Below are 11,398 nucleotides of genomic sequence, written 5' to 3' on the forward strand. Positions count from 1 at the left end.
GATGTCTTATTTCCGCTATAAACACTAGTATAAGGGTTTAAATCCCTACAAAAACCTCACTCTTGTTGCCATTCCCCCGAAAAAAGAAATTTGTCAAGCTGTTTTTTCTCTTAAACCTGATGCGGCCCCTGGTCCGGATGGGTACCCTCCTTTCTTTTACCAATCCAACTGGGACACTATCAAATCTGATCTCTCTACCATGGTCATAAATTTCTTTTAATCGGCTTGTCTTCCTTCTCAATCCAATAACACTCACATTTGTCTTCTTCCCAACATCAAGACACCCCAAATTCCTGGGGATTTCAAGCCCATTAGCCTGTTGAACACCACTTACAAAATCATCACCAAAATCTTAGCTAACAGGCTCAAAAACCTCCTTCCAGAGCTTATTTCTCCTTTGCAAACAGCCTATGTCCCTGGGAGACAAATCACGGACAACATTCTCATCAGCAAAGAAATTATCCACTCCTTTAAGAAATGCCGAGGTTCCAAAAGTTATTTCGGTCTCAAACTCGATATGTCCAAAGCATTTGATCGAATCGAATGGAGCTACCTAGAAAACATCATGTCTACAAATAAACTTCTCCAATCAATGGATCCAACTCATTAAGAGCTGCATGAGCTCATCTTCTATGGCTATTTTAATTAATGGTCGCCCTAGCTCCAATTTCGAGGTCAACAAAGGCATTCGTCAGGGTGACTCACTTTCTCCTTTTCTTTTTGCCTTGGCCATGGAAGGGCTCAGTCGAATGCTAGAGAGTAACAACAACCCTAATCAGATCGATGATTTTCCGATCCCCAACTTTGAGATTAACATCAAACATCTGCTCTTCGCTGACGATTGTATTATATTCGGTTGGAACACATTGGAGAACATTCACAATCTGAAGCAAATTCTCGCGGAATTCAGCCTTGCTTCGGGACAAATGATTAACTGTGCCAAATCGACAATTTTTCATCCAAAAATTTCCATCCGAAATTCAAAAGAATGATCATTGGTAATCTTAATGTTCAGAAATCCTATTCCCTGGACAAATATTGAGGTACTCATCTTTTCATCGTCAAGAATAAGAAACAGCTCATTTCATCTCTCCTCTCCCAAATTCAAAATAAGATGTCCAAGTGGCAGACTAATCTCCTCTCTCAAGCTGGACGCTCTATAGTAATTTCCTCTATAGTAGTAGCCGTTCTCCGATACCAAATGCAATGCTTTGCCATCCCAAAAGGCATAAGTAATAACATTAAGATGCTGGAAAGGGCCATCTGGTGGGGAAAAACCAAAACTATCCAAACCATCAATTGGGTGGTGATCTGCAAACCTCGTAAAATGGGGGGTCTGGGATTTCGATTTCCTCACATTGATAATCAAGCCTTTCTTAGTAAAATAGTGTGGCGGATGATAAAAAATCCTCAGGATCTTTGGGCCAGAATTCTGAAAGCCAAATATTTCTCCAAATCCCCCAAACCTAACCGCACTAAATCTAATCATTCTTGGCCGCGGAAGTCCATTCGCAAGCAGTATGACCAAGTGACCAATATAATATTTTGGGACGTTAACAAAGGTACTCAGGTTAACATCTGGGTAGACAACCGAATTCCTAATCACCTGCCTCCTATTCAGAATGCTAATAATGCTAATTTAGTGTGGGTTAGTCAGTTAATTACGAATAATGCTTGGAATCTAAACATTATTAATAATTGCTTTACTACTGAAATTAAAAATGTTATTTTGAGTATTAACTTGCACGCAGATGCAGAGGACACGACTAGATAGCCTTTAACCAAATCAGGTAATTACTCTGTTAAATCGATGTATCATCATATTCAAACCAATAGCAATGAGCATAGTAACGATACGATAGAATGGAATCATATTTGGAACATGAATTTTATACCACGGATAAAACTCTTTCTATGGAAAGGTTGCACCAATAGTTTACTAGTGAGAGATAAAATAGGTAAATTTATTGGAAATATATACTCTTGTATAAATTGTGATACTAATGAAACTATAGATCATGTGTTGCTACAATGTCACTATGCCAAAGCGATTTGGTTATATTTTCAGGTCCGGACAGATCATAAGCAGTCAGTTAAACTATGGATCCTTCTTTGAAAGGATCTAGATGAGGATCTCACAAATTTGTATGCTAAAATATGATGGTTTATCTGGAAAGCGAGATGAGAGGCTTGCTTCACATCTAAAAAACAACCTCCAATGCAGGTTATACAACTGATCCAAGCTTCTACAATAGAACCATTAAAAGTAACCACGAAGATCAAAGAACCAAAGCATTAAAATTAGAGCACCTCCATCGGCACCATTTCTAAAATTAACACTGACGTCTCTTTTACAGATCTATCTGAACCAGCATAATTTGGATGTGGTATATATGATTCGGATGCCAACTTCATCTCAGATCTTGCCGATACTACCAGAGGTCAAAATGCGGAAGAATGTGAATGTCTGGTAATTAAACAGGCACTTATGTGGGCGATTAAACTCAAGATATCTCACGTGCATATAGAAAGTGACAATTTGAATATCGTTTCATTTCTGGAGGATCAAACTTTCACCACTCATTGGCAATCCAGGAAACATCTGTTCTAAATATTACAACTGAAGGATAGATTCACCGAGTTGAAATTATCCTACATTCCTAGAGATTACAACTTGATAGTGGATGCATTGGCTAAATGAGGGAGGTAGAATCGCCAGAGGAAAATTTGGGACGCCTTGCTGATGAAACATGAAACGTCCCATTTGAATCTCTTAACTAAGGCTAGTTAGTCTAATTCGAGCAGTTACTCTGATGATTTGTTTGTTTCTCATGTCTAGGTGTCTTCTATGGAATTAAGCGCGAAAAATAGCTAAAATCGGGAGAAAGAATAGGGGCATTTTGGTCATTTATAGAGTTTGGTGATTTGTCCACGTCTATATCGGATGATAAGTGGAGCCCAAGATGAACCCAATGGCGAAAGCGGAAGTCGAATTGGAGTCCGGATGAACAAACTAGAACTGGTCAAAATTTGAGTCAAAATCACTTGACCAAGGTCAGCACAGAGCTACTAGAGACAAGTGGTGCAAGAGATAGCCCGATCTGACGACTGAAATTGATCACGGGATAGATTCGGGTACCCATGGTTGTACTACGGGGTCTTCTGGAGTGCATAATCTGGTATAACAGTGTACAAGATTACCACTAAGCTTCTCGCGTATCACGTCACATCTTACGGCTGAAACACTCCAAGCACACATGGCGTCGTATTATAAGTTCGTTGTAGCATCTCATTGTGCTCCGCAAGTCACCGAATAATTTCGTATGGACAACTCCAGCAAATCACTCGGTTGGTTCACTTCTTTTCTCATTTGGAAATAACTAACCCACGTGAACAGTAGCTAGCATGTAGGGATTAATACCCATATGTCCAGGAGTTTTTTTAGGAGAGAGAGGGTCTGATATGACGTCAGACTTTTGGGCGATTCCCACCCCGATTTTCCCTCTTTCCTTTTCACTCGAAACCTAAAAACTAAATCCCTAAATCACATCCAGTCTTCATACAATCAACCTCACCCTCAATCGACTATTAGTTCTTTGAATCAATCTTCATCTTCCCCTTTATATCTTGAAAAATCTCAATCAAATCCAAGCAGATAATCAGAAAGTGGAACATACAGGTTTCTTTCGGGTTTATCAAGTGTGTCTCGGTTCATGAATTGAAGTTTGTTGGAAGTATCTGATGGTAGGAGGAACGTAGTTATCGAGAATATACAACACTGGAGGTGAAATCTGGCGGATTCAGGGAAGTAACCCTTATCTACAATCTTTTAGGGTTGATTTTTAGATTTTCCGTTTCTATGCTTGTGCTGATTTAAATTTGGGGATTATACTGCATGATGATTCAGGTTGGTTTAGGTGTTTTAGGTTGAGTGATTATACCTCATAGTGTATTAGATTTAGCTATTTTGCCATTGAAATTAGTTCCTCTTGGTTTATTTTCTCACGGATCACCTTTCTTCTTCTCTCACCCATACATTAATCTAGCTATAAACTTGGTCAGTTAGATAGTTCAGTTTTACTGCTTAGTCTCTCCCTCTTGTTCTCTTTTCTGGTCTTTGCTTTCAATGAACTGATCTTATACCACTTGCATGTTATCATGTTTAGCTTGAATTTCTCTTGGCTGGTTATATCTACTCATATACTTCACTTTGTTGGCTAACATTAAATTTCTCTTGTACTTGTGGCTTCCTTCCTGTTCTTTTAGGTAGGTCAACTCTCTTTAGCCATTAAATTCCAAGTTTTATTCTCTACCTAATACTAGTTTTATCCTCAATCTAATACTAGTTTTATCCTCAATCTTACACCAACTGATTATCAGCTAAGTCAGGGTAGTAAAACATCACTCAACTCTCTTTAGCCATTAAATTCCAAGTTTTATTCTCAATCTAATACTAGTTTAATGGGTGTCTAGTTAGAATTTTGCATGACGTGACTTATTTATGCTAGATTTATAGTGATTGTTCTGGCTTATCTAACTGTTTAGCTTATATTTTATCTGGTGATGTATTAGGTCTAGGTTGCTTTCTTAGTTGATTGAGGAGAAGGTTTAGTGTATTAGTAGTAGTTAGCTCTGCTTAGAGTCAGTCTCTTAGTTCTATTTTTCCCACTTAGTGAGTTTGTTGAGTTGGTGTTGGATTAGTGATAGTTCTAGCTTATAGACTTTCACTCCTCTGTTATAGTTTAGACATATGCTTTCTGTCAACTCATAGGTTATATTTTGAGGTTCTATTGTTCTTAGCTGTTCTGAAGATCTTTTATTACATGTTTGTTGATGATCTTAGGTAGATTAGTTGTTCTTGATGTACTTATTATTGTTAGTAGTTAAGTTTTACTGCTTATATTAGTAGATTTTTTGTGATACTGTGTATATTAGTAGTTTTTTGTTTCAACTTGTTTATTTTAGTAGTTGGTAGTTATTAGTTTTTAATAGTTATAGTGCTTTCCTTCCTTTTCCGTCTTCTATCCCCTAGGGTTGCCTTATTACCCTTGGGTGTGCCTTTATACCGGGCTCTCCGAGGATAGGCCTTCACTTACACTTAGAATGTCCAATAACAAGCCCAACATAGATAGCCCTTCTATATTAAGTTGGAACGTGAGGGGAGCCTCAACTTTCCTCACTAAGAAACACACCCTCAACCTTATTATGAAACACAAGCCAGACATCATTTTCCTTTCGGAAACCAAAAACAAATCACACAGTATGAATAAACACATCCCTATCTCCAAAAACTACTCTAGTTACTTTGTAGACCCTATTAACAAGGCAGGAGGTCTCGCTATTTACTGGAAGCACCATCTCAATCTCAAAGTTATATACTCAGACAACAACATTATTCAAGCTGAATTAAAGAATGTCGGCTGGCCCAATCCCATCATGATTACTGGATTCTATGGGTCTCCTTACCAAAAGAACAAGTTCAAGCCTTGGAAAACACTCAGCCAGCTGAATCAAGACCAAGAGAACCCTTGGGTGATGATTGGAGACCTCAACTCTATTCTTGATCCCATAGAGAAGAATGGCGGATCTAAAGGATCCCACTCTAATATTCCTAAAATCTTAGAGATTATCAATAAATTAGGCTTATTAGATTTGGGTTATCAAGGTAATCCTTACACCTGGAGTAATAAACAACTTGGAGAGAATCTGATTCAAGAGCGGCTAGATAGGGCATTGGCTAATCTTCCTTGGCTTAACCAATTTCACTCTTATGGAGTCACTCACTTGGAAGCAGTCGGATCAGACCATTTGCCCATTCTTCTTGACAACAAAGATCCTAGTCATACTACCCCTAAACCTTTCAAGTTTATCAGAACGTGGATGACCCACCCTGACTGCTTCAATTTCATTACTGAAAACTGGAAGCATATTAAACATTATCAGAACTCCAACAATATTCAACAGGACCTTCGAAAGCTTAGCAAAAAGCTATCTAATTGGAATAAAAAGGTCTTCGGTAACATAGAAAATAATATCAATAAGATTACTAATAGCCTTCAAAATAGTACTTCTAAAGAGGAAGACCACAAACTCACTCTCGCCCTGGAGGAGCTCTACAACCAGCAAGAGAGTCTATGGAAGGAGAAATCCAGAAACAACTTTATCACTTTAGGTGACAAGAACACTAAATATTTTCATTCTCAGGCTATTCAACGCAACAGGACCAACAAAATCAGTGCTATCAAAGATAAAAATGGAGACTGGCATGAAGATATAAAAGACATTCAAGATACGTTCACTTCTCACCTTCTTGATATTAGTACGACGATCAATCCTGAAGAAGATCAGAATACGTTAAACCTTTTCACTCCCACTATCACACACAACCAGAACAGAGACCTTTTAGCTATTCCTGATAAGGAAGAAATCAATTGGGCCATACAAAGTCTCAAGAAAGAAGCTGCCCCGGGCCCAGACGGTTACCCTCCTTTCTTCTTCCAATCTAACTGGGAGACTGTCAATGCAGATATTTATGACCTGGTTCAGAATTTCTTCAAAACAGCCCACTTACCTCCTGAAATTAATCATACTCATATATGTCTGATCCCCAAAACCCCTATCCCTCAAACCCCAGCGGACTATTGGCCCATCAGTCTCCTGAACACTACTTACAAGATCATTACCAAGTTGTTGGCGGAACGTTTCAAACATACCTTAAACCCTATTATCTCTCCCTTTCAAGCAGCTTATGTCCCCGGTCGCCAGATAACAGACAACATCATTATGGGACAGGAAATTATCCACTCTTTCAAAAAGATGAAGGGTTCTGCTGGATATTTTGGTCTTAAGCTAGACATGTCCAAAGCGTTCGACAGAATAGAATGGAAATTTCTATCAGACATCATGAGGAAACTAGGATACGAAGAGCATTGGATTAAGATGATCTATACTTGCATCTCTACTTCATCTATGTCGGTTCTTATTAATGGTCGACCTGGTAAAGCTTTTTATCCTTCTAGAGGTATTCGGCTAGGTGACCCCCTTTCCCCGTTCCTTTTTACCTTAGCTATGGAAGGCCTTAGTCGTAAGTTGATGTTGAATAATACTCAAGATAGGTTTTTGGGCTTTCCTACTCATAATGCAGACTTTGAGATCTCCCACCTCCTTTTTGCGGACGATTGCATCATTTTTGGTAAAAACACTATAGACAACATCCACATCCTCAAGAAGATTCTTCAGGACTTTTGTGCTAGCTCGGGACAAATGATTAATTATGCTAAGTCCAACATCTTCTACTCTAAGAATTCACACCCCAAGTTCAAAAGACTGATCATGCGCACTCTGAAAGTTAAATATGCCTCCGCATCGGAGAAATATCTGGGAGCTTAACTGTTCATCGGAGCACAGAAAACCACAGTATTCAAAGATATCCTGGAGCAGATCAAGAATAAGCTCAACAAGTGGAACCACTCGTTCCTATCCCAAGCTGGTCGCACTGTGGTCATATCAGCCATAGCGGCGGCCGTACCCCGATACCAGATGCAGTGCTTTGCAATTCCTAAAGGAATAAGCAAAAGCATCAAGGCCGTTCAACGGAACTTCTGGTGGGGTAAGTCGAAAGGTATTTGCACCAAAGCATGGTCTTATATCTGCACTCCTAAAAAACTTGGAGGACTAGGGCTTCATCTGCCAGATCTGGATAATACTGCTCTCCTCTCTAAGATGGCATGGCGTCTCAAGACTGAATCAGAAGCAATATGGGTCAAACTCCTTAAAGCCAAGTACTTCCCGCACTCCAACACCCCAGGCCCTGCGAAAGCTCATCACTCCTGGAACTGGAAGACGATCAGAAAGCACTACAACCTTCTTGACGATCTATCAACTTGGGAAGTGCAATCGGGTAACGACATTAACATCTGGACTGACAATTGGATTCCTGAAATCAATGGCACTATTCCGAACAGTAATCAATCCGATCTTACCAAAGTATCTCAGCTTATCTCGAATAACACCTGGAATAATGAAGTGCTCAGAGCTAATTTCGACATTAACATTCAGAATCTGATAAAGACTATCCCGGTGAACAGCGAAGGTAAGGACCAGCTCAAATGGAAGCTCACCAAATCGGGTAAATTCACGGTTGCCTCTATGTACCAGCACCTCAGCAATAATAACACTAATCAAAACTCTAACAACCAGAACTGGAATTTCATCTGGTCTCTCCCGACTGTTCCGCGCATCAAAATATTCATCTGGAAAATCTGCACCAAAGCTCTCCCAGTTAGGGAAAGAATCGGTAAATATATCGACAATAATAATACTTGTCCCAACTGCACTAGTATAGAATCTATTGAGCATGCTCTCTTACACTGCGCTTTGGCTAAAAACATCTGGTTTAACTACAACATCATATCTGAAAATATTACGTCCATATCTGACTGGATCTTCTCATGAGAAAATCATAGTCATCTTTGCTACACCAAAGAAAATATTCACTTTGCGACCATTTTATGGATTTTATGGAAAGTGAGGTGTGACCACTGCTTCCAATATGAAATCAATGACCTTAGCAAAATTATTAGAATGATCGAAAACTTTCCAAAAATCAATATTAAACAGGAGAAAATCAAATATACTACTAGTGAGAAATGGCAACCCCCGCCCCAGAATTTTATTAAAGTGAATGTAGATGCATCGTTTACTAATGTAACATCCAATGTGGGAATTAGCTTGATTGTTCATAATGCAGAATCAAAATTCATAGAAGCGAATGTAAAATCCACTAGAGCCAGAAACAGTGAAGAAGGAGAGGCGATGGCAATCTTACTCGGCCTCGAATGGGCGAAAGCTAATCAACTCAAGAATATAATAGTAGAAAGTGACAATATCAATCTCATCAAACATCTCCACAATAAACATCACACGGTTCACTGGCAATCTTTAATCCACATCCGCAAAATTCGTGAAAGCAGAAAAGAATTCGAAGTGGTGAAATTCAAGTATACAAAAAGAGAACTCAATTCCAGTGCAGACAGATTAGCTATATGGGCAAGGAAGAAAAACGTGAGCAAAATTTGGAAGAACGTGCCTTGTATTGTAGTTAATAAATATTGTAATAACGCTGTTATTTAATATATGAAAGCTAGTTCAACAAAAAAAAAAAATAATACCCATATGTCCTCATTATTTCCTTATTCTTTAATATTTCCTTAACCTGTATTGTTTAAAAGAGAGAGGGATTGCTTTCCATATCCACATTATTTCCTTCTTCAAGATTATCTTATCTCTCTAAATAGAGAAAAGATTAATGACTAAAGCTAGAACAGGGAAGGAGATTACCAAGAAGAAAGAAAATATTCTAGAGAGAGAGAGAGCTCGGTTGGTTGTTATCTTTTACCATCTCTTATATATCATGAAATATCATGGCTGGATTCTCTAGAGATTAATAGAGAGAGAGAGAAACTATGGAATATATTGTTCCTGTTATATAGTATGAAGATTAGAGAATAAAATCAAAGAAGGGACAGAGAGGGAGATTTCACTTATTGGAAGAAAGAACTGACAGAGAAAGAAATCAATCCATTGATGGAAGATTTACAGAGGGATTCAATTAAAATTATTCTCTTATATAAGAAAGAAGAAACATAACCGAAAGGGATTATCTCGATTTTGGGGGTTCTCTCAAGGGCTCAACCATCACAGAAATATCAGAGAGATAGAGAGAAATAAAGAATCTCTCGACTGGGGGTCATCCTCTGTTAGCTCAACCAAACCAGAAATAGTAGAGAGAGAGAGAGCATCCATTATCACAGCTTAAAACAGAAAAGTCAGAAACAAGTCAGAGCCATTTTTATTCATCATCATCACCTCTGATTTCCATTATTTTCTTCTGTAATTTATCTTCTTTTTGTGAGAGAAAGGAGTGATTGTTGAGAGAGGTTAACAGAGGAATATAATAAAATCAGAGAACTTCATTTTATTTTTCTTCTTCTATTTTCTGATTTTCGCACCTTTAGTGAGAGAAGAAGAAAAACAGAAAGAGTGAGAAGAGAAAGAGAAGACAGTAAAGTTAGAGAGAGAAAAAGAGTTGGGGAAGACGAGAAAATTTGTGGGAAAATAACTTTCCCACAGAGAAATCGTTTCCGAGAAGACGAGAAAATCGTTTTCCCTAAGGGTCTGTTTGTCTGTTAAACAGTAAAAACAAAAGGAAAATACTTCCCTTAGGGGTGCGTTTGGCTGCAGACAGGAAATCAGTTCCAGCGAAAGTTTAGTTTTCTTCCCTCTTTATCTTGTACTTTATTTTCATTTATTGATTTAATCTTGATCATGAATAACTAACCATCTTATCTAGGGTTTTAGATGAAGTCCATAATAACTAATCTTACAGATGTGATTTATATATGAGTCGATTAATTCTTAGACTGAATTCTCGTATACTGTTAAGTTATTATTGTTTCTAACGAAAATATCTTCCGGATTTTAGACCATTCATGTTATAAAACCCGAGTAATATAACGAATTAGTTGACTAGTCAAGTACATCATCTTTAGGATTGTTACATGGACGGATTCGACAACCTTAGGTTTCTCCCCCATTTCCTGAATTCCTTGTATCATTTGTAATTATTTTCTTTTCGTAAATTTATTTTTAATATTTTATTCATTTCAAAACCAAAACCAAATCATTTTAAAATCTTATTACTTCCTAGTTTTAGAATAGATTCAACTAGTCTCTGAGGAACGAACCGGTCTTACCGGAATTTATTACAACTTGACACCCGTGCACTTGCGGGTGTAGACCTATTTAGAGTAACCTTTTAGGCCCATCAATTGCCTTCTTTTATTTCCAGTTCTGTTAGTTTCCTTGTATTATCTTAAAAAATACATAGTCTAAGGACTTACTCTTACATATGGTAGTTCTTCATGTACAACACAAACAACATAAGGTTGGTTATAATAATAAAATAATAAATAAACTATTGCCCAAATCATATTTTATAACGTGTAAAAGGAAGAATATTAAAGTCATTAAACATGTGAACAAACAAACAAAAATAGTAACTTACGGTTGCATCCTTCACATGTGACTAACTAAAGTAGTTGTCCAAACATTCAGATCTTAAGACATGGTATATTTCGTAGTCTAAACCGTATACACATTCATGGATGTTCAACTGAGGGTCTAAAAGTTAGTCTTATAGGCCGAATGAAAAGATATTTGGACTCTAGAAAGCTTGCAACTACTAATTTATTGGTCACATAGAAGATCCAAGATTATAGAGTTTACGATCTTGGTCTATTAAAATAGTAAATGTACCGATTTTGCCAAAGTTTAGTTTCCGGGGAGAATAAGGTCAAAGTCATTGTCTTTGAAGAGAATAATTCCGACTTTTACAAAT

This window comes from Eschscholzia californica, unplaced genomic scaffold, assembly GCF_041429995.1.
Source record: "Eschscholzia californica isolate CP2 unplaced genomic scaffold, dmEscCali1.0.p SCAF_3, whole genome shotgun sequence".
In the NCBI taxonomy this organism is placed as follows: Eukaryota; Viridiplantae; Streptophyta; class Magnoliopsida; order Ranunculales; family Papaveraceae; genus Eschscholzia; species Eschscholzia californica.